General features: G+C 42.8%; 2 long non-coding RNA genes across 2 annotated transcripts; one reads left to right on the forward strand and one right to left on the reverse strand.

Annotated features, from left to right (window-relative positions):
* Window positions 1-23: 23 nt before the first annotated feature.
* LOC116979860 lies at window positions 24-22053 on the reverse strand. Its single transcript, XR_004413792.1, has 4 exons — window positions 20415-22053; window positions 12420-12427; window positions 9603-9605; window positions 24-34 (listed from the first exon to the last, which is right to left on the reverse strand). It is a non-coding gene; the product is annotated as an uncharacterized LOC116979860 (long non-coding RNA).
* Window positions 4028-5406, forward strand: LOC116979855. The gene is made up of 2 exons (XR_004413790.1): window positions 4028-4344; window positions 5297-5406. It is a non-coding gene; the product is annotated as an uncharacterized LOC116979855 (long non-coding RNA).
* Window positions 22054-22561: the final 508 nt, after the last annotated feature.

The raw sequence follows: 22561 nt of genomic DNA on the forward strand, positions 1-22561 counted from the left end.
AGGCAATTAAACACACCTGGGCAATTACAAACGCCTGTGAAGCCATGTGTTCCAAACATTATGGTGCCCTGAAATGGGGGGGGGACTATGTATAAACACAGCTGTAATTTCTACATGGTGAAACCAAAATGTATAAAAATGGCCTTTAAGAAAATCCTACAGTGTGCACTTTAACCAAAGGTGATTTTTTTCTATTACAAATCTCAAATTGTGGAGTACAGAGGCAAATAAATAAATGGTGGGTCATTGTCCCAAACATCCTGGAGGGCACTGTAATTCATTCACCCGTTAATCCTCAATACCCAAGGGAAATCAAGTTTAAACATCCTATCCCTATAATTCAAGATTATTATAATCATTTTCACCAACCTACTATTCGCCCCCTGTGAATTGTCCCCACACTTCTGTGCTTGCCCACATCCCGCTTATCTTGTGCATCTTGTCACATTCTCCTGCGTTTTCCAGTTTCTGTCACAAAAACACAAGATTGATATTTGTATGTGTACACACAACATTTGAAAAAGTCATGTGATTTTAGGACATCTGAACAGATCTCAAGTGACTGGACATCATGTATACAAACCTCTGGGGTAGTACCAAATAATATTCAAAACTGTAGCTCAGTGAGCTTTATGACTCATCAATTTAGTCCTCAGCCACATGATGCAATCTTTGTTATGTTGTTCAATGTGGTTTTACGCCATTCGTTCAAGTAGTCAAATTCATAACTTCCCATCTTTCACTATGAGTTGTTTATGATAACAAAACAGAAGGCCTCTGTAAAGAAATAAATCCACGTCCCATTTGTGGCTGCAAGATTTCACACAGGTTCTCACACGTTTAAAATAGCACAGTGTTAAAGCCAAGTGTTCAGATGCCGAGACCATTGATCCAAGGGCAGAAAGGGAATTTATCCCAGAAAGGGAGTTCAAATAATTAAACAAATATAGAATAAAAAGATGGTGGTCTTATTGGTGATCTTAAAACTGTTGGGTTGTTGTAAAAACCAACCTTGTTCTCTAAATTTGTTAAGGGAAGAAAACATAGTGTCCTTATCTGATCCAGCGATAGCTATTAACTACCCCCTGAAATAGCCTTGCACCCCATTCTTTTCAGCAATCAAATCAGATATGGCCAGTGCATGTTGGTCTTGAGGAAAATATCTACATCCTGTGAACAAATAAAAATTTATAATTTTGAATTTTTTTCCAACAAAAAACTAACTTCCAAACTTTGTAGCACTTTCACTCCAAGCTTTTACCCAAATATCTGTGCAGAAGCAAAGATGTCCAAGTGTAGGTTCAAAGCCAATCTTCACTCAACTAAGTGGAACCCCACGGAAAAGTATAGACTTCCTGAGGTCTCCCAGTCCTTAGGAAGGTCAGTGGACCGTCTGATTTCAACAGGAAATAACGGCAATGTAACTGTTACCTCATTTTTGTTTAATTTAAAATGTTGATTAAAATTACATAATTGTTTATAGTTGTGCATAAATGTTGAACTTTTGTAAACATTTCAAAAACTTAAAAAAAACCTTATGAATAAACGTCAAAGGTCATGGTCATTCACTTTAAACAAAGACTTACAATCAGTAAATCCTGAAGTGGTGGGCGGGAGGGGTGGAGGGATTGAGGCCTTGTTGCCTGCAAGTACTGGAGCATTTTGAGTACATGCCCTGCCACCATCTAAATTTCAGTAAGGATGTGGGAGTTCATTAGATTGATTCCTAGGAAGAAAGTCTGAATAAGTCTAAGCAAGCCTGTAATCTAGAACAATGAACAGTGATATTTTTTGTGTACAAATTACTTTTTTTGTGTACAAAATCCCTCTGTACGTGTGCTTAGTAAACTCCAAAGAATTGGGATACAGTCAAACTTCATGATTTGGCCTGCATGGGACATTGGTGTCCTTGAGCACATTTTCCAGATTTCCAGATTGTTATCCCTTTTAATACTCTAACACTTGTCAAGGGTGCAGAGGATCAGAACGCAGTTGAGTTTGAAGGGAAGACAAAAAGTGCTTGAGTAACTCAGCAGGGCAGGCAGCATCAGGCATGTTTAGAGGATTATGAGCCAGGGGAGGGCAGATGGGACTAGTGTAGCAGGATTAAAGTTAATTAAAAATGAGCTAGAAGAGAGTGCGGGAATTGGGACCCCGATGAGTATCAAGGGAACGCAGGAACCAGGATCAATATTAATTGGAGGGAAATCAGGAACCTATGCCCCAGTGTGTGAAAAGGAGGTAAGGTTATAAGGTCATGAGGAATAGGAGTAGAATTCGGCCATTTGGCCCATCAAGTCTACACCGCCATTCAATCATTGCCGATCTATTTCTCCCTCCTAACCCTGTTCTCCTACCTTCTCCCCATAACATCTGACCCATAATAATCAAGAATCTATCAATCTTTGCCTTAAAAATATCCACTGACTTGGCCTCCACAGCCTTCCGTGGCAAAGAATTCCACTGATTCACCATCCTCTAACTAAAGACATTTCTCCTCTTCTCCTTCCTAAAAGAACGTCCTTTAATTCTGAGGCTATGACCTCTAGTCCTAGACTCTCCTACTCGTGAAAACATCCTCTCCACATCCACTATCCAAGCCTTTCACTATTTTGTATGTTTCAATGAGGTCCCCCCTCATTCTTCTAAACTCCAGTGAGTACAGGCCCAGTGCCGATAAACGCTCATCATAGGTTAACCTGCTCATTCCTGGCAAGTAGGAACTGGAGTGCTGTAGCATGAAAGGGCACGCGGGAAGCTCAATGCTGACGTTGATTAGTGCGCTGATTGTGCACTCTATTTTTATTATATCTCGTCTGAGCAGCTGAATTAGTTACAGTAACAGATGAGTCAGATGCTGAACTTTTGATTGTTTTTATTATGACAATATGTTCAGCACAGACATTGTGGGCCAAAAGGATTGTTCCTTTGCTGTAGAAACAAGGACACAACGTGCTGTTGTAACTCAACGGGTCAGGCAGCATCCCTGGAGAATATGCATAGGTGGCATATTAGACAATAGACAATAGGTGCAGGAGATGGCCCTTCGGCCCTACAAGCCAGCACCGCCATTCAATGTGATCATGGCTGATCATCCCCAATCAGTATCCCATTCCTGCCTTCTCCCCATATCCCCTGACTCCGCTATCTTTAAGAGCCCTATCTAGCTCTCTCTTGAAAGTATCCAGAGAACCTGCCTCCACCGGCATAGAATTCCACAGACTCACCACTCTCTGTGAGAAAAAGTGTTTCCTCGTCTCCGTTCTAAATGGCTTACCCCTTATTCTTTAACTGTGGCCCCTGGTTCTGGACTCCCCCAACATCGGGAACATGTTTCCTGCCTCTTCCTCCAAACCCTTAACAATCTTATGTTTCAAAAAAATTCCCTCTCGTCCTTCTAAACTCCAGAGTGTACAAGCCCAGCCGCTCCATTCCCTCAGCATATGACAGTCCCGCCATCCCGGGAATTGTGTCTATGTTTGGATTAAACCAGCATCTGCATGCAGTTCCTTCCTGCACTCCTGATTAATTTTACTGTTTGTGTGCCACGTTGTCAACATCCCCTCACCCAACAATGAACCATTCTACATTTCCATGACCATCATCTGCTTTGATCTGTCGTTTTCACACCATACATTTCTCCAGTTTCCCTCTCCCCTGACTCTCAGTCTGTAAAAGGGTCTCGACCCGAAACGTCACCCATTCCTTCTCTCCAGAGATGCTGCCTGACCCGCTGAGTTACTCCAGCATTTTGTGTCTATGTTCGGTGTAAACCAGCATCTGCAGTTCCTTCCTACACTGTGAGACAGATAGGTGGGAAGCAGGTGAGGGGCAGAGGGTTTGATGGAGGTTCCCTAAAATTGGAGGATGTTGTTCTTCCGAGGGAGAAATTTAAATACGGAAAGCACGGTTTCTGATTCTTGACTAACACTTGCTTTATTTCTGTATCTGTATCTTGACGTACAATCACCATCACTGGTTGTCGTACATGCGTGAGGAGGCTCTTTGTAGACGCCTCTCGTGATGGGGCACCAATGGAAAGTAAGGGAGGCACCGTGGATCTGCGCCGCTTCCTGGTCAACGCTGAATTCCCCCGACCGACCGCTCACGTCAGTCAGCCTGTCATTATCAGGCTGCTAAATACCAGCGACCTCTTGCAGCCGCTCAGTGCGAGCCGAAGATCTTCTACAGTGGATCTTTGGTGCGAGCCGACTTGGTGCTGCCGGCTCTCGGGAACTTGGCCGTTTGGAGTCACATCGATCGAGCGAACCTGGTAACAAAAGCGAATGAAGCCTTTGATGCGGACGAGCGTCAAGAGATCAGAGCCCCAATCTTCCTCAACAGGTAACTCAGCTCTTCTTGGTTCTTGGTCCTGCAAAATATTCCACATGGGATTTAAACTGGAGGTGGCGGAGGTGTGAATGTTCAATACAAGCGCCACCGGCGACAGTAGAATTGGCGGGAGAAGACCAAGCCTGGCGGGCTCCATGTACTCGGGCTCCACACTGATATATTCTAGCTCACCTTTGGCAGCTCAACTTTGATTGTGCATTATTTTCATTAGAACTAACCTCACAGCCAGTAGTAAAGATCAATTCATTTCAAATGAAGTTTGTTTCAATTTAAGTTATTTTAAAATTTACAAGAATTCATTTGATGGTATTTAGAACAAGGCAGCACTGCTGAACAGGTTAAACCAAGCTATAGGATCTTTTGGTTAAACTAAACTAATCTCTGCCCGCCTATGATCCATTTCCTGTACATCTAAAAGGCCATATACAAACGCCATTGTATACACACAGGAAATGCTTGAAGAACTCAACTAGGAAAGAGAGAGATGAAGCCTTGCTTTTCACATTTACATTGGGGGGGGGGGGGAATACCATCTCACCTACTGACAGTGGATAAAGTTTCGATTTCCTGCATCCGCAGTTTCGTTTTATATTCGTTGCATAATTAGCGCGGTGTGAATAACAACTCATCTAACACTCTTGTGTGTTTGCTGAAGGATCAACAATGTGAAATAAGTCCCCTATGTGCTTTTTTTCTACTTTTAATGAGCTTGATAAGTGCAGGTGATTAAGTCTGAGCAGTATGAAGTTTGTCTCGCAAAGAACAGTGCTGGATGAATTCGGCGGTTCAGGCAATTGGAGGGGAATGGGCGGACTGTGGTTCAGTTCGGGGTTCTTCATCAGTCTGACTGTCATGCTAAGTTCTTCCAGCACTTTATTTATTGCATAAAAATTAATTACTTGTTTAATATTTTGGAATTATAACAATGATGTAATTATTCCAGATCCAAAAGACTTCAATGCGGTTGCACAAGAGCTGAGGAAAATGGGAGACCTTTTGTATCTCAAACACTTGATACTCAATCTTCAACGTGATGAAAATTACAAGAAAAAATGCAGCAACATAAAGAAAAAGTGAAAACGGCCTAGTGATATTTTACATTTCGTGGGAAATAATGCTGCATTGATGTTACTGCTGAAGAAATGCAAGAGAATTAAAGTGTGAAAGAGCAACTGGAATGGATTGTTCTCTAACTGAGACAATGACAATAAATTTGAATACAATACAATACAATACAATTTGTGCTGTCTTTAAGCCATGCCTAGAAGAGATATCACCAATCAAGCTCCAGGCAATTTGTAGAGGATAATTATTAAAACAGTGAAAAAAAACAGGAAAAAAAACACAATCTTATAACTTAATTTCAAATGGCCAATGTAAAATTGACCTAATTTCCACATTCAGGGTGAATGGGCTCAAATTCCATTTTTAAAAGTTGGTGTGAATGTGATATGTTTTAAGAAACTCACATATCAAGATGTATTAACTTATTATTTATATGTAATAATTCTGAGAGTTGGATGAATATGGAAGAAATAAGAACTATTAAATACCACAAAGTTTTAAAGCTTTCAAAGTTTCATTTAAATATATGGCATACTTTCATTATTTATTTAGCATAATTTTTGAATTACATTAAGTTATCCTTCTGATTTTCAAATTCTGAATGTGCTGAGTAATCCATAGAATTTCTATTGTACACAAAAATGCTGGAAAAACTCAGCGGGTGAGGCAGCATCTATGGAGCGAAGGAAATAGACGATGTTTCGGGTCGAGACCCTTCTTCAGACTGATGTGGGGGGAGGGGGGGCGGGAAGAAGAAAGGAAGAGGTGGAGACAGTGGGCTGTGGGAGAGTTGGGAAGGGGAGTGGGAAGAAGGAGAAAGACTACCTGAAATTGGAGAAGTCAATGTTCATACCGCTGGGGTGTAAACTACCCAAGCAAAATATGAGGTGCTGCTCCTCCAATTTACGGTGGGCCTCACCCTGGCCATGGAGGAGGCCCAGGATAGAAAGGTCGGATTTGGAATGGGAGAGGGAGTTGGTGTGCTAAGCCACCAGGAGATCAGGTTGGTTATTGCGAACTGAGCGGAGATGTTGGGTGAAGCGATCGGCAAGCCTACGCTTGGTCTCACCGATGTAGAGCAGCTGACACCTAGAGCAGCGGATGCAATAGATGAGGTTGGAGGAGGTGCAGGTGAACCTCTGCCGCACCTGGAAAGACTGCTTGGGTCCTTGGATGGAGTCAAAGGGGGAGGTAAAGTGACAAGTGTAGCATTTCCTGCGGTTGCAAGGGAAAGTGCCAGGAGAGGGGGTGGTTTGGGTTGGAAGGGACGAATTGACCAGGGAGTTACGGAGGTGGCGAAAATGTCGGAGGATTATTTGTTGTATGTGACAGGTGGAAGGTGAGGTTAAGGAGGACTCTGCCCTTGTTACGAGTGGGGGGATATGGAGTGAGAGCGGAGCTACGGGATATAGAGGAGACCCTGGTGAGAGCCTCATCTATAGTCGAAGAGGGGAACCCCCGTTCCCTAAAGAATGAGGACATCTTCGATGCCCTGGTTTGGAACACCTCATCCTGGGTGCAGATGCGGCGTAGACGGAGGAATTGGGAGTAGGGGATGGAGTCCCTACAGGAAGCAGGGTGGGAAGAAGTGTAGTCCAGATAGCCATGGGAGTCAGTGGGTTCGTAGTAGATGTCGCTACTATATAGAATTTCTACTATTGCGTTACAGCCTCACAGGTCGACCGACGATCGATGAGGACGTGAGGGAACCACAGTGAGGGGGGGAGAAGCAAGAAGAGTGGAGGACCTGGCATGGGAGGACCGCCATGAATGAGGGAGAAGAATAATGGCGGTCTGCCGGGAGGGGAGGGTGGGGAGAACAAAGGAGGAACCGGCGGGGGTGCTTTGTGACTTTGTCATAGCCGTTTTAGTGGCAACTATTTGCATATATGGGTGTGCAAGCAAAGAATTTCACTGTGCCTTGTACATGTGACAAAGTATTCCATTCGAGCCTGCTGCAGTTCATCAGGTCATAATCTTAAATATAATCTTCACCAGGCCTATAGTTGAGATTCTGGATTAACAAAATAAATGTTTGACGTGGTAAAATTGGAAAGATAAGCTGCTGGCTATACCATCTGGTCCAGGTGGGTTACCATCCATATCAACAGGGTCTGAAGAAGGGTTTCGGCCCGAAACGTTGCCTATTTCCTTCGCTCCATAGATGCTGCTGCACCCACTGAGTTTCTCCAGCATTTTTGTGTACCTTCGATTTTCCAGCATCTGCAGTTCCTTCTTAAACACATTCATATCAACATTTTAAATAAGTTTCCTGATCGATGAGGGAAAACATAAGCATCTTCATACTGGTTGACAAAAGAAGCATTGATTTTATTTAAATGGTGATAAATGAAGAAAGGTTGCTATTTTTAAAGGGGCCAATACACAGACAAAGGGCATGTTCAGCTTTATTGGCGGAAGATTTCCTAGCCAGAGTAGGCTCTTGGCAAGACTATACCAGGTGTATTTTGTACACACTTAGCTTCCTTCTCCAAAACGTTATATATTTATGAGAGTTGGTACGGCCTGGTACGGCGTTCCACAGGGCTGTGTGCTGAGCCCCCTCCTCTACTCCCTCTTCACCTATGACTGCACACCTGTACATGGTACTAACACCATCATCAAGTGTGCAGATGATACAACGGTGATTGGCCTCATCAGCAACAACGATGAGTCGGCCTACAGGGAGGAGGTCCAGCACTTAGCAGCATGGTGCGCTGACAACAACCTGGCCCTTAACTCCAAGAAGACCAAGGAGCTCATTGTAGACTTCAGGAAGTCCAGGGGCGGCACGCACACCCCCATCCACATTAACGGGACGGAGGTGGAACGTGTTTCTAGCTTCAGGTTCCTGGGTGTTAACATCTCCGATGACCTCTCTTGGACCCACAATACCTCAACTCTGATCAAGAAGGCTCACCAGCGTCTCTTCTTCCTGAGGAGACTGAAGAAGGTCCATCTGTCTCCTCAGATCCTGGTGAACTTCTACCGCTGCACCATCGAGAGCATCCTTACCAATTGTATCACAGTATGGTATGGCAACTGCTCTGTCTCTGACCGGAAGGCATTGCAGAGGGTGGTGAAAATTGCCCAACGCATCACCGGTTCCTCGCTCCCCTCCATTGAGTCTGTCCAAAGCAAGCGTTGTCTGCGGAGGGCGCTCAGCATCGCCAAGGACTGCTCTCACCCCAACCATGGACTGTTTACCCTCCTACCATCCGGGAGGCGCTACAGGTCTCTCCGTTGCCGGACCAGCAGGTCCAGGAACAGCTTCTTCCCCGCGGCTGTCACTCTACTCAACAACGTACCTCGGTGACTGCCAATCACCCCCCCCGGACATTCCTCCCACAGGAAAAACACTATGTCTGTATATATGCTAATGTAAATATTTATTCAAATCATATGCTATGTCGCTCTTCCAGGGAGATGCTAAATGCATTTTGTTGTCTCTGTACTGTACACGGACAATGACAATTAAAGTTGAATCTGAATCTGAATCTGAATCTGAGTACTGTTTCATTACCTTTAGTAGACCCTTTAGAGAGAGTGCAGAAGCTATTTACTAAAACAAAATTCCAGATTTGAGAGATTTCCGTTCTGAGGATAAACTAGAAAAAAACTGGGATGATTCTCCTTGGAATTGATTTTAGACTTTAGAGATACAATGTGGAAGCAGATACTCCGGTGCACCGTGTCTGCGGTCACCCCGTATGTCATGGCACAATGGTAGAGTTGCTGCCTTACAGTGCTAGAGACCCGGGTTTGATCCTGACCGCGGGTGCTGTCAGTACGGAGTTTGTATGTTCTCCCCGTTTTCTCCGGGTGCTCTGGTTTCCTCTCACAGTCCAAAAATGTACATGTTTGTAGGTTAATTGACTTGGTAAAATTGTAAATTGTCGCTAGTGTGTGTAGGGTTGCTGGTCAGTGTGGATTTGATGGGCCAATGGGCCTGATTGTGCACTGTATCTCTAAACTAAACTAAACTAAAACTAGCACAATCCTACACCATAAGGACAATTTAAAATGTTTATTGAAGCCCAAAAAAACAGATAATAGTGCAATAATAACAATAGTAGTCTGATGTAGTTCAGAGCTTATTTGCTGTTGTAGTGTTTAATAGCCTAATGGCTGTGGGGAAGAATCTGTTCCTGAACCTGGACGTTACAGTTTTCAGGCTCCTGTACCTTCTTCCCGATGGCAGTGGTGAGATGAGTGTGGCCAAGGTGATGTTGGTCACTTATTATGCTGGCGGCCTTTTTGAGGCAGCAACTACGATAAATCCCTTCGATGATGGGGAGGTCAGAACCCGTGATGGACTGGGCAGTGTTCACAACTTTTTGCACTAGGGACAATTTTAACATTTTACCAAGCCAATTAACCTACAAACTTGTACGACTTTGGAGGGTGGGAGGAAACCGAAGATCTCAGAAAAACCACGCAGGTCACGGGGAGAACGTACAAACTCCGTACAGCCAGTCGGGATCGAACCCGGGTCTCCGGCACTGCATTCGCTGTAAGGCAGCAACTCTACCGCTGCGCCACTGTGACCAGGGGGGGGGGGGGGGGGGGGGGGGGGGACAAACACAGGAGATAATGAAAATTCAATGTGAAGTTTAGGTCTATGGGTTGTAGAATACCTAGGTAGTCAATGAGGCATTTCTCTAGTTTGCATTTGGTTTCCACTATGTGGAGAAGGCCAAGGACAGATAGGTTGCTGTAGTAATGGGGAGGAGTTAAAGTGGTGTGCAACCAGGAGCTCAGGATGGTCATTGTAGACAGCACAGGTGCTCTGTAAATTTGTAACCTAATCTGCACTCGGCCTCATTAATGTAGTGAAGGAAACGAAAGGCAGTAGACAAGGTGGATGGGAGGTATTGCAAACAAAAACCAGCCTACATATAAAAAAGTTAAAATACAAACGACAAGCAGTAAAAAGTTTTTAAATAAAAAGACAACTGTGTTTGCAAGCAGGGATGCAGTCCATCCCACGACAGAAGGGAGACGAGTTGTACAGTTTGGTAGCCATATGGAAAAAGGATATCCTGTGGCGTTCTGTGTTGTATCTTGGCAAAATCAGTCTGTTGCTGAAGGTGCTCCTCAGGTGGACCAGTGTGTCATGGAGGGGGTAAGATGCTGCACAGATTGGGGAGCATCCTCCCCTCCAAGACCACCCCCAATGAATCCAACTCCACTCCCTGAATGGAGCCAGCCTTCCTGATGAGCTTGTTAGGCAACAACTCTACCACTATGGCACTGTGGAGTGTCTGCCATTGTGTCACTGTCACACTGTGCTTCCTCTCGCTCCTCGATTCACCTACTCTGGGCAAGAGACTCTGTGCATCTGCCCGATCTATTCCACTCATGATTTTATACACCTTTATACAATCACCCCTCATCCTCCTGCGCTCCAGGGAATAGAGACCCAGCCTACTCAACCTCTCCCTATAGCTCACACCCTCTAGTCCTGGCAACATCCTCGTAAATCTTCTCTGAACCCTTTCAAGCTTGACAATATCTTTCCTATAACATGGTGCCCAGAGCTGAACACAATATTCTAAGTGCAGTCTCACCAATGTCATATACAACTGTAACATGACCTCCAAATTTCTATACTCAATACTCTGACTGATGAAGGCCAATGTGCCAAAAGCCTTTTTGACCACCTTATCTACCTGTGACTCAACCTTCAAGGATCCATGCACCTGTACTCCCAGATCCCTCTGCTCTACAACACTACCCAGAGGCCTACCATTCCTTCCCTTGTCAGACATCCCAAAATGTAACACCTCACACTTCTCTGTATTAAATTCCATCAACCATTCCCCTGCCCGCCTGGCCAATCGATCAAGATTTTGCTGTAATATTTCACAACCACCTTCACTATCTGCAAAACCACCCACTTTTGTATCATCAGCAAATTTGCTAATCTTGTCCTGTATGTTCTCATCCAAATAATTGATGTAGATGACAAACAGTAACGGGCCCAGCACCAAACCCTGAGGCAAACCACTAATCACAGGCCTCCAGTCTGAGAAGCAACCTTCCACCATCACCATCTGCTTCCTTCCATGAAGCTAATTTGCTATCCATTCAGCTATCTCTCCTTGGATCCCATGCAATCTAACCTTCCAGAGCAGCCTACCATGCGGAACCTTGTTGAATGCCTTACTGAAATCCATGCATACAACATCTGCAGCTTTGCCCTCTTCAGCCTTTTTGGTCATGTCTTCCAAAGTACGACCTCCCACGTACAAAACCATGCTGATTATCCCTAATCAGCCCTTGCCCGTCGAAATGCCTGTAATACCTATCTCTCAGAATACTCTCGAGTAACTTTCCAACTACAGATGTTAAGCTCACCAGCCTATAGTTCCCAGCATTAGCTGTGGAGCCATCCTGGGTATTTTTAAGGCGGAATTTGACAGATTAGTAAGGGTGTGAGGTGTTATGGGGAGAAGGCAGGAGAATGGGGTTGAGAGGAAAAGATATATTAAATCTCATAACCCAGATGATATGATGCGGCCTCTGCAGTGAGAGATGGAACAACAACTTCTCTTTCAGAGGCCAGGGTGCTCGTTTTTACTTAGGTTATTTCACTTAGATCCATTCCCGTTTAATGCAGTGAAGTTGTACAGAAGTCAGCTAACATGAAGTTGTTATCTCTGACAGAAGCCAGCTAACATTTGCACTGCAGGTCCATATTTCTCGGTCCAGAGCGCTGTGCTGTGTGGCCCTTTTCACTGGCACATCTCCCATCGCGAGTACAAATGTCAAAACCGCCGCCGTTTTCTATGTTGCAATTTACATAGAAAACAATAGATAGATGGTGCTGACTTTCTGCAATTGTTCCTCTTTACTTTGAAGCCAAAGTTAGTCTTAAGCACACAAAATTGCTGGGGAAACTCAGCGGGTGCAGCAGCATCTATGGAGCGAAGGAAATAGGCGACGTTTCGGGCCGAAACCCTTCTTCAGACTCTGTGGCAATGTCAAATACTAGATACTAGATACTCTCATAGCTTTAAGATCAGAGGGAGATATTTTGAGAGATCTACAAGTAATGAGTTTGACATAGAGAATGATAAGAGCAAAGTACGTCATGATTTTTACATAGTAGAAACATAGAAAATAGGTGCAGGAGTAGGCCATTCGGCCCTTCGAGCCTGCACCGCCATTCAATATGATCATGGCTGATCATCCAACTCAGTATCCTGTATGCCTTCTCTCCATACCCCCTGATCCCTTTAGCCACAAGGGCCACATCTAACTCCCTCTTCATGGCTCAACATAACTTTGTCAAAGCTTTAAATTATGTCTCTTTAGATAGTATTTTGTTCCCCTCGTTTTCCTTTCCAAAAAGATGAAATGCAAATGAAGCTGTTGAAATTGTTAATAACAGCCATGAATTACGTCAACAGGGTGTACTAAAAGGAGATTTAGCAAATTATCATGTCCCTATGTAGCCGCAGCGTATAAGGATTTCATTGTTCCGGGTCATGCCTGGCGCACCTGATAAATAAACGCTCTTAAAAACACAAGTCTTAAGCACTTGCTCAGCACAACTGTGGGGAATCCGTGCTTTCCGCGCTGGAGTCAGTGCCCGCACGGATCGCTGTGGGAAAAGTGAGTCACTGCAGCGCGATAAGTGCGAGCAAGCAGGAACGTTTCCTGCAAACCGCCGCCCTTTCAAGGAAAGGCATAAGCTAGGTGCTGTTGGCCAAGTGTAGGAATTCCCCTTCAGTTTCTTTTGTGTTTTTAAGAGCGTTTATTTATCAGGTGCGCCAGGCATGACCCGGAACAATGAAATCCTTATACGCTGCGGCTACATAGGGACATGATAATTTGCTAAATCTCCTTTTAGTACACCCTGTTGACGTAATTCAGGGCTGTTATTAACAATTTCAACAGCTTCATTTGCATTTCATCTTTTTGGAAAGGAAAACGAGGGAAACAAAATACTATCTAAAGAGACATAATTTAAAGCTTTGACAAAGTTATGTTGAGCCATGAAGAGGGAGTTAGATGTGGCCCTTGTGGCTAAAGGGATCAGGGGGTATGGAGAGAAGGCAGGTACAGGATACTGAGTTGGATGATCAGCCATGATCATATTGAATGGCGGTGCAGGCTCGAAGGGCCGAATGGCCTACTCCTGCACCTATTTTCTATGTTTCTACTATGTAAAAATCGTGACGTACCTTGCTCTTATCATTCTCTATGTCAAACTCATTACTTGTAGATCTCTCAAAATATCTCCCTCTGATCTTAAAGCTATGAGAGTATCTAGTATTTGACATTGCCACAATGGCAGAACTCTGTCCATGCTCTGATCATCTTATATACTTCTATTAGGCAGTCCCTCAGCCTCTGACACTCCAGAGAAAACAGTCCAAGTTTGTTCCAGATGTGCCGAGTTCCTCCAGCTTCCCGTTTATTGCTAGAGATTCCAGCATCTGCAATCGCTTGTGCCTCTAAGTTTGTCGAACTCCTCCTTAGAGGTAATATTCTCAACAGCCTTGGTGAAACTCTTCTGAACACTTTCCATATCCTCCATATCCTTACTGTAATGCGGTGACCAGAAATGCACACAATGCTCCATATGTACCAACAGTTTATGCAGTTGTCAGATGATCTCCCAGCTTTAATACTCAGCACCCTCACCGATGAAGGCAAATATTCCATGTGCCTTCGATACCACCTTATCTATTTCTATTGTCACCCCAAGATTACACTGTACATCAATTGAACCGAGGGCCCTACCATTTATGTGGACTGATTTATGTTGTGTTGTTCAAAGACATGATGCCATTATTTAAAGTTGTGATAAAGAGAAAGAAAATAAGGATTAAGCAGACGTGGCCAGATATCCCGATTGATGTCCCCAGAGAAAGCTTATTTCCCAGACACAGATGTGATTGTTGTAATGCTGTCCTGAGTGTTGTATGACTTCTATCCAAGGGCGGAGCAGGCCCGGCATCTGCAATTACTGAGCCTGTCAATATAATTAAAGCAGCTTCCTGCTAATATAGCTCTGGAGGTTCCCAGAAAGTTGGAGTTAAGCCATGGGGTGGGTGCCTCATGCGGACTGAAGGGCTGAGGAGGGTGGAGCATTTTCTTTGCTTGTCTTTAGTTCTGTTCATGAGAAGAACTTGTGGGTATTTTGTTCAATGATAGTAACAGAACAATTGTAAATATTTTTCCAGTGCTGAAAGAAATGGACGCGTCCAACCCAGCGGATCCCTCCGTCACTCTCAGCGGTGGGAAGGCTGCAGTGACTCGCAGCAATCATGCGGAAGCTGCTCGTCAGGCCAGCCTGAATGGGAGTCCCAATTCAATCCGCAGCCCTCTGCTGCGGCAAAGGAGGGCCATTTGCTACGACGACACCAGTGACGACACCTATTTTCTATGTTTCTATGTTTTGGCCATTCCAAGTCAAGCCGACTTCAAGTCAAGTGGATAGACACAAAATGCTGGAGTAACTCAGTGGGTCAGACAGCATCAGGGATAAGTCATTTAGAACGGAGATGAGGAAATATTTTTTCACACAGAAAGTTGTGAGTCTGTGGAATTCTCTGCCTCAGAGGGCCGTGGAGGCCGGTTCTCTGGATGCTTTCAAGAGAGAGTTAAAGCTCTTAAAGATAGCGGAGACTCACTCAGTCAAGGGGTATGGGGAGAAGGCAGGAACGGGGTACTGATCGTGGATGATGAGCCATGATCACATTCAATGGCGGTGCTGGCTCGAAGGGCCGAATAGCCTACTGCACCTATTGTCTATAAATTCCATCAGATCCTGGGGGTTTATCCACCTTAATGCTCATTAAGAAAGAAATAAAGCAAGAATGTCCTTGATTATTCAGAGAGGCAAGAAGGAAGATAGCAGGAACCTTTGTGTCTTCTCTAGTCAGAGGTGAGATCCAAGAGGAACGGAGAGTAGCTAACATTGTTCCTTTGTTTAAGAAGGGAAGTAGCGAGAATCCAGGGAATTATAGTGGAGAAGGAACTGCAGATGCTGGTTTACATTGAAGTTTGGTGTGTATGTACTTCTACTGCTGCTTTCGCTGCCGCCGCCACCGCTGCTGCGAGTGGTATTTGAGGCAGATACGATAGTAGTATTTAAGAGATTTTTGAGTAGGCATTTGGATATAGAAACATAGAAAATAGGTGCAGGAGTAGGCCATTCGGCCCCTCGAGCCAGCACCACCATTCAATATGATCATAGCTGATCATCTAGAATCAGACCCTGTTCCGGCTTTTTCCCCATATCCCTTGATTCTGTTAGCCCTAAGAGCTAAATCTAATTCTCTCTTGAAATAAGCAGGGATTGGAGGGATATGGATTATGCAAAGGAAGATAAGAGATGGTCTTGGCATCATGTTCGGCACAGATTGTGACCTGTTCTTTTGCTGTGCTCAGGTTTTGGATCACCTGGCTGTGGTTGATTAGTCAGTATGTACTTCTATGTTTTACCTCAACATGATACTACTTGCTTGTTCACTTCCTCTATTCACCCTGGTTGATCTCTTGCCTGATAACAATAGTGGATGAGAGGTATGCTACAATTGGAGTTTAATGGAACTGCTGATTGCCATTTTTAAGTTGATGTGTCTATTTGGTTGAAGACGGTGAGAGTGCCACAGAAAGCAAGCTCAGCAATGAAGGCTGGGATTAATCGCAGTCATTGATAGTTGCCTCTCTGGCAATCGGATTTATAAACATGGGATTTTACTTCGGAGTCACGTGAGTGACTACGTGAAGACCCCGCCAGTACGCATGCGTGTCATATCGTCTATCGCATTGCGTTATGGCTGGCAGGGTGGACGCGATGCTTCTGCCAGCAGCAGACCTGAAGGTAAGTTTTTAAAAAACCTTTTCAGGTTTATATCTTCTTGCAGGAACCTCTACTTAGAGGCCCTGCTAAAAGTCCGGGGCGAAGTCGGGACGGAGGGGGGACCCCAATCACGAACTTCAGGGAATCCCAGGCATGACCTCGGGGAATCCCGCCCACGGACCAAGGCGCTCCACAGGCCTTCCTGGAAGATGCGCCAACCCCGTACTCGAGCTCCTCGACCTCCCTGGAGCAGAAGTGCAAAAATCATGCACACATGGTTAAGGCAGCTCCTGGGTCGGGTTGCATCAGTCCTTCCATTCGGATAAAGGTATGGAGCCACATCGATGATGTCTCCTGTCACGGATACAAGTTGGTAATATTTAAACTGGTTTGAATATTTACAGTGGTTTGGGATAACATAAGATTATTTTATACTGCACATCAGGTATGGTTGGAGATGCCTTTCAAGGCAGGCTCACAAAATCACTACAATCAGTGCTTCGACTGCACAGAGCTAACAAATAAGTGTTATGGCCAATCTGGATGATATTGAACATACTGCATTTTACTAAATTAGCCTTATCGGCCACATAGCTATATTTGAGAAATTGGGTTTCTCACCCGTCCAGTTAAATTTAAATTAAGTTGATACCAACTGAAACTATTGATTATTGGGATACTATTAATCCATTTATTTGTCTGGGATTCCACTTGGAGACAAAGATTAGACCTCTGCTATTCCCAGCTGAAACTATCAAAGTCACAATGGTGGACGAACAGTATTCAGCGTTGCTCCACTAAACCTCTCATCTGTAAATCTTCAGTCATTTCCAAACTGTTGCTATTGCTCAAAGATGGGGAATTTACTAATACCATCTCTAGTCACGGAGGCAGATGGGATTAGCACGAGTTATCAATTGTTCAGTCATGGTATCAAATGCCAATGGACACCAGGTGCATTCTGTCCATTAAAGGGTGTGTGAATATGCATAATCTGCAAGTCCAAGGTGATACACTTTGGTGGTGGTATACGTTAATCACAAGGGTACAATCAAATCAAAGTATCCGGTGATAGTTTTACCTAACCGCATTTAGCACTGGCGTATTATCATGCAAAATCAATGACAACACAGAATGAATGTGCGATCACAAAGTATTTAATGACATTGTGGATCGATGGAATGCTAACGATCGAGATGCTTGCATCCAGGCTCAATCACCAGTTGCAAAATACGAGGCATATCAGTGGCGAAGGGTGCATTCTCGCTACACTAGGGAGGAATGTTCTTTTATGTCTTCCTCCATTTGGCCTCGTAAGACGGGTCTTGCAAAATTCAGCAAGATTCCCGCTTCCGGCATTTTCATAGTGCATGCCTGGGTTATATACCCATGGTTCCCGCTGATGTGGGGAATGAGCATAAAACCTTACATGGTTATTTCTGGACACAAAAAAATATGTTGGTTCAGTTGTGATGTTGAAACCATCGTCTGCATGATATAATCAATTCATTGACTTACAGACTCTGAGAGACCGTTCCTGCGGCTCGGGTTGTCAAATCAAAAGCATTGGGAGTGCTCACTGCAGATTGCAGGGATAGCACCAAATAGCAGCATTCCTCATAGGAGATGGGAAGTATTGTTTATGCTTCTTTACGTTTAACTCGGCACGGATGGCTGATACCTTGAAATTCAGTTTTATGGGATTATAACATTAAGTTAAAGTTCCATTTACTGTGCCTGAAGTACCTCCTAATCATTTACCTGCGGGGAACAATAACCACTCTGTCCGGTCTCACCCTCTGACATCTAGATTCAATGTTTCAGTCTGGGATCATAACATCCCATAGCATCATCAGATGGTGGTGGATAGACATGTCTTTTTCAGTGTAGAATGGGATGTCTGCTTATATTGTTTTCCATTGTGGTTAGGTGCAATTTTGTGGCTTGCTTGGCAGTTATTATCTGCCATGCAGTTCTGGGCTTGGTTTCACTATAGGCTACATGGACTATATATAGGCTGCATACATACAGGACAGCTTGCTTTTCCAGGGACTCTATGTCATTTTATGAACCCAATGATATTCTGATGTTTTTTTCGATAGCCATTATTGACAATGGCTATGCTGGGATTTGAATTTCTGTTTGCAAATCATTAATCCATACCCATTTGTTACCAATTTCATTTAAATAACTCAAATATTATTTGAAATACGAAAGTTAGTTCAATGGGAAATTCACATGCATGCACAATAAATCATCATAAACAGCAGTGTGAGATTAGGATGCACTTTTATTTTCATAAAATAATATTTTGAATCACTATAAAACCCTCTTTACAGATTTCCTGGCTTTAAATAATGAGTGCAAAGCCTCTTTAAAAATATACAGTCCCTTTTAGTACTGCACCCTTTTATCCCCCTATATTTCTTGAAGGCATGTAAGATGACTATTGACAAATGTCATATTCTTACAGAAAAAAATTATACAGCAATATTTTACAGTTTGTCACACACGGACATTTCATTTCAAATCAAAAGTAGGTTGATCTAAAATTTATCATGTTACATTAAAATGACATTTATTGACAACTCAGCACTTTTGCAATCGAGAAAATCAATGAGTCGTGTACAATTTAATTTTTATAAGTTGTCATAAACAGTCAATATGCTAATTTTACAGAACTGATCCGCTATTTGTAACTCCAAGATCTTCTTTACAATATAAATTATGTTTTCAAAACAGGATATAAAATTGGATTTATTTTATGGTGGCATTTGAACATAAATCAGTGATAAAATTATATTACCTGCCAGTTAAGTAATATCGGCTATAATAGATTTACCAAATGCAGCACATGACCAATGATTATCCTTACATTGCACTAATATGATTTCTAGAACTAGAACGTATTTAATTTGTGGTGGAATTTATGAGTAAAGAATGCTTCATCTTCGCTAATTTTAGCAAAAATAAAATGGACATGAATTTAAAAAAGTTGAAATCACAGTGGTCAGGACAGTGCTTCCTACAAAACCTTTACCTCTCTCCAAAACACAAAAAATATGCAAAGAAATCCTTAAATATCTTGGACAGAAATGAACTTTGATTAACGCCTTGTACACAAAACCATTTTGTTTAAACCAGTGCACTCCAAAAAGGGAATGTTCAAATGAGCATGTAAGTAGATCACTCGGGAACGTAGATAGTCTTAGGCCACATCGCAGACATCCATAATAATGACTCTACAGGTGACACCAGGTAGAACTTTGAATAAAATCAACAATAATAAGATATCAGTGTTCAAATTCACATTGATTTATTTTAGGACAATTTAGTTTATAAATAAACTAACTTTTGAAAGAATTCCCAACAAATTTCTTAACTTATAATAACAGCCAAATCTCAAGTGATGTCACTTCTCATTGGTCGCTGTATTAAGTTTCTTAATTTTTTGGTTGGGGCATTGTGTTCAGTGTTTACTTTCAGATGCAATGAATTATATTACACCTATTTAAACCTCATGTAATTGTAGTATAAATAAGTTAAACTGTTAAATAAGTTTAACCAATAAGTTAAACTGTTTACTGATTGACCTCAAGAGAAATTCCATCAGTTTTCTTCATGTGATCTGTAGTGGTGTTTTTTTCTATGACATTTACTAAACCCTAGGAATTCCCTCCTTCACAACCTTTCTCCAGGAAAGTGCACCTAAAAACCCACTTCTCTGACCAAGCATTTAGTTACTTCTCCTAATATCACCATGTGACTTCATATCTTTTTGTTTAATTAAATTATTTCTTGGGATTTTGGTTCACTACAATGGAGTGAACTACACTGTTCCTTTCACTAAACTGTTCTTTTATTGCTGAATACAACATGAGGTTCATTGTGGGGAAACCCTTTGGTATAAGGGTTGAACCAGTTTAGCAAAATCTTATCAAACGGCAAGAAATTATCTCAAATGTTCCTCGCCAATTCTGCGCAAATTAATTGAAGAAACATTTATTTTTATACTTTGTAATATGTGCACTGTGAATTAACACTTCATTTGTCAAATTGCTTGCAATTACAAAGCATCTGGCAATTTGCAGGGAGCCATTCTTGTATCACAGTACCAGGTGCAAATAAAATTATATGGATATTTATTTGGCTGTTGATGGGTTGGATTACAAACGCTAATTATTGAAGAAATATTTGAATGATATGAAAATACATACATAGTATTTAACTGAAACGTAATGGCTGCTTTGCTGTGTTTTTGTTTTCTAAAGAGACATTAATTATTTTGTTTTAATATCTTATAAATCAAATAACAATAGCATGGAGTTAATCTCCATCATTTTCAATTACTTGGCCATTTTGGCTCTGCTGTCTCTTGCATAGTATAGACCCACCCATCATACCCACCCATAGATGCCGTATATGTGGAGTAAGATTGAAATAGCATTTGGAGAAGGGGAGGTTGTCTCATGTAATACTGGTCTAAATATTTTCTCCCTAATAAAGTAACCTGGGAATCTACCCACTGACCTTGTATCGAGAATTGCACAAGAAAACACAGAGGAAACGTAGGCAAAACGTTTGAACAGCCTAACAACATAAGCCCACAGTGCTGACGGAAAGAATAGGTTTTGCTTCTAACAGACATTCGGGCGGGTTTTCTTTTTGGTGTAATGATAGAAGAAATCAATGCAGTGAATTTACAATTTGGTAACACCAAAGTCAAATTTCACTGTACCAATTGGTGCGTGTGACAATAAATGTGAATTTGAACTTGAACAAATGGGATTTTTAAAGCCAAAAGTGAAGGAGTTCTTCTCTGTATAATCACTGCCAGTGGATGCTGCTGCATTTACCGGGTAAAAAGCTCATGAAGAAACTCTGAGGCACAGAACAACTGCTGCTGGAATGTGTTTCCATTCCTGAAGTGCCTGTATCGTAACATATGCTCACTTATTTACTCCCAGGTTTAATGCCAACAGTGATTGAGGAAAAATGCCTGTGCAGTTAATAGCAGATCCTTTATGCTGACATTTTTCCAAAATGTGGAAACACACTTCAGTGGGAGTGGTGTATGGCAATGATAAGGTCAATATATTGGTGATTTTTGCTCGGGAATATTTCCTGACAACATGCGCCCAGGCACAACGTTGCCTATCTGTTATTTAGTAACTGACTAGTGACAATAGTTCAAGTGTAGCAAAGCAGAATTTTTAGGGGGCTTAAAGGGCCTGAAAATGAATGTGCCTCACGATGATAAATTGGAACCAATTCAATCCTCCGTTGCAGCCTCAGCACGACTAATGTGAGCTAAACAACTGTGATAGACTAGCTCAACTGACCAGCCGCTATCTCTTATTAATGGGATCTGGAATCATAGTCCTGGAGCATGGGCTGGAATTCTGCTTTCTCTGATCTTGGCATAACTACATATCAATATTCTAATTAGCTTTGTATGGGCCAACCGTTTGAAGGGACTCAATGCTTTTATGTATGATGTATTCAAGAGGGAATTAGATATAGCTCTTAGGGGTAAGGGAATCAAGGGATATGGGGAGAAAGCAGGAACGGGGTACAGGTTTTAGATGATCAGCCATGATCATATTGAATGCAGTGCTGGCTCGAAGGGCCAAATGACCTACTCCTGCACCTATTTTCTATGTTTCTATGCTCTGTGTTTAATCCAGGTAGTTTCAGCGAGTTGTATTCCAGCAGCATGCCTGCACACACTGTCAACCCTTAGTTTAGTTTAGAGACACAGCAAGGAAACAGGCCCTTCGCCCCACCGGTTCCGCGCCGACCAGCGATCCCCGCACATTAACTATCCAAACCCACTAGGGACAATTTTTACATTTACCAAGCCAATTAACCTGCATCTTAGCTTTAAGGGCCTGTCCCACTGCGGCAACCTAATTCGTGAGTTTAGAAGAGTTTGCCCTCTACTCATACTCGCAGCATGGTCGACACGAGGACCTAGGAGGTCTTTGTAACTCTCCTTCATGCTTGAGAGTAGTTCCCGCGTACTTGAGGCCTCAGCTAGGTTGCGGCGTGCTGAAAAATGCCTGTGAGTAAAAAAAGGTTGTCATGGAAAAAAATCAATATTTTTTTCCTCGTAGGTTTAGTCGAGGTAGGTCCTAGTAGTTCATAATGCTATTCGTAGGTAATCGAGGGTAGTCGAAAGGAAAGCTCGTTGAGAAAAAAAACAAAACTGACCGGTAATGTTAAATGCCCGCTAAACATTAAAAGTTGTCTGGCTTTTTAAACGTGTCTCCGCTCCTTCTCCCCCCCTTCTCTCCCCCCACCTCTCCATGCTCTCTAAAG

The sequence above is a fragment of the Amblyraja radiata genome, chromosome 1 (genome assembly GCF_010909765.2).
Source record: "Amblyraja radiata isolate CabotCenter1 chromosome 1, sAmbRad1.1.pri, whole genome shotgun sequence".
In the NCBI taxonomy this organism is placed as follows: domain Eukaryota; kingdom Metazoa; phylum Chordata; class Chondrichthyes; order Rajiformes; family Rajidae; genus Amblyraja; species Amblyraja radiata.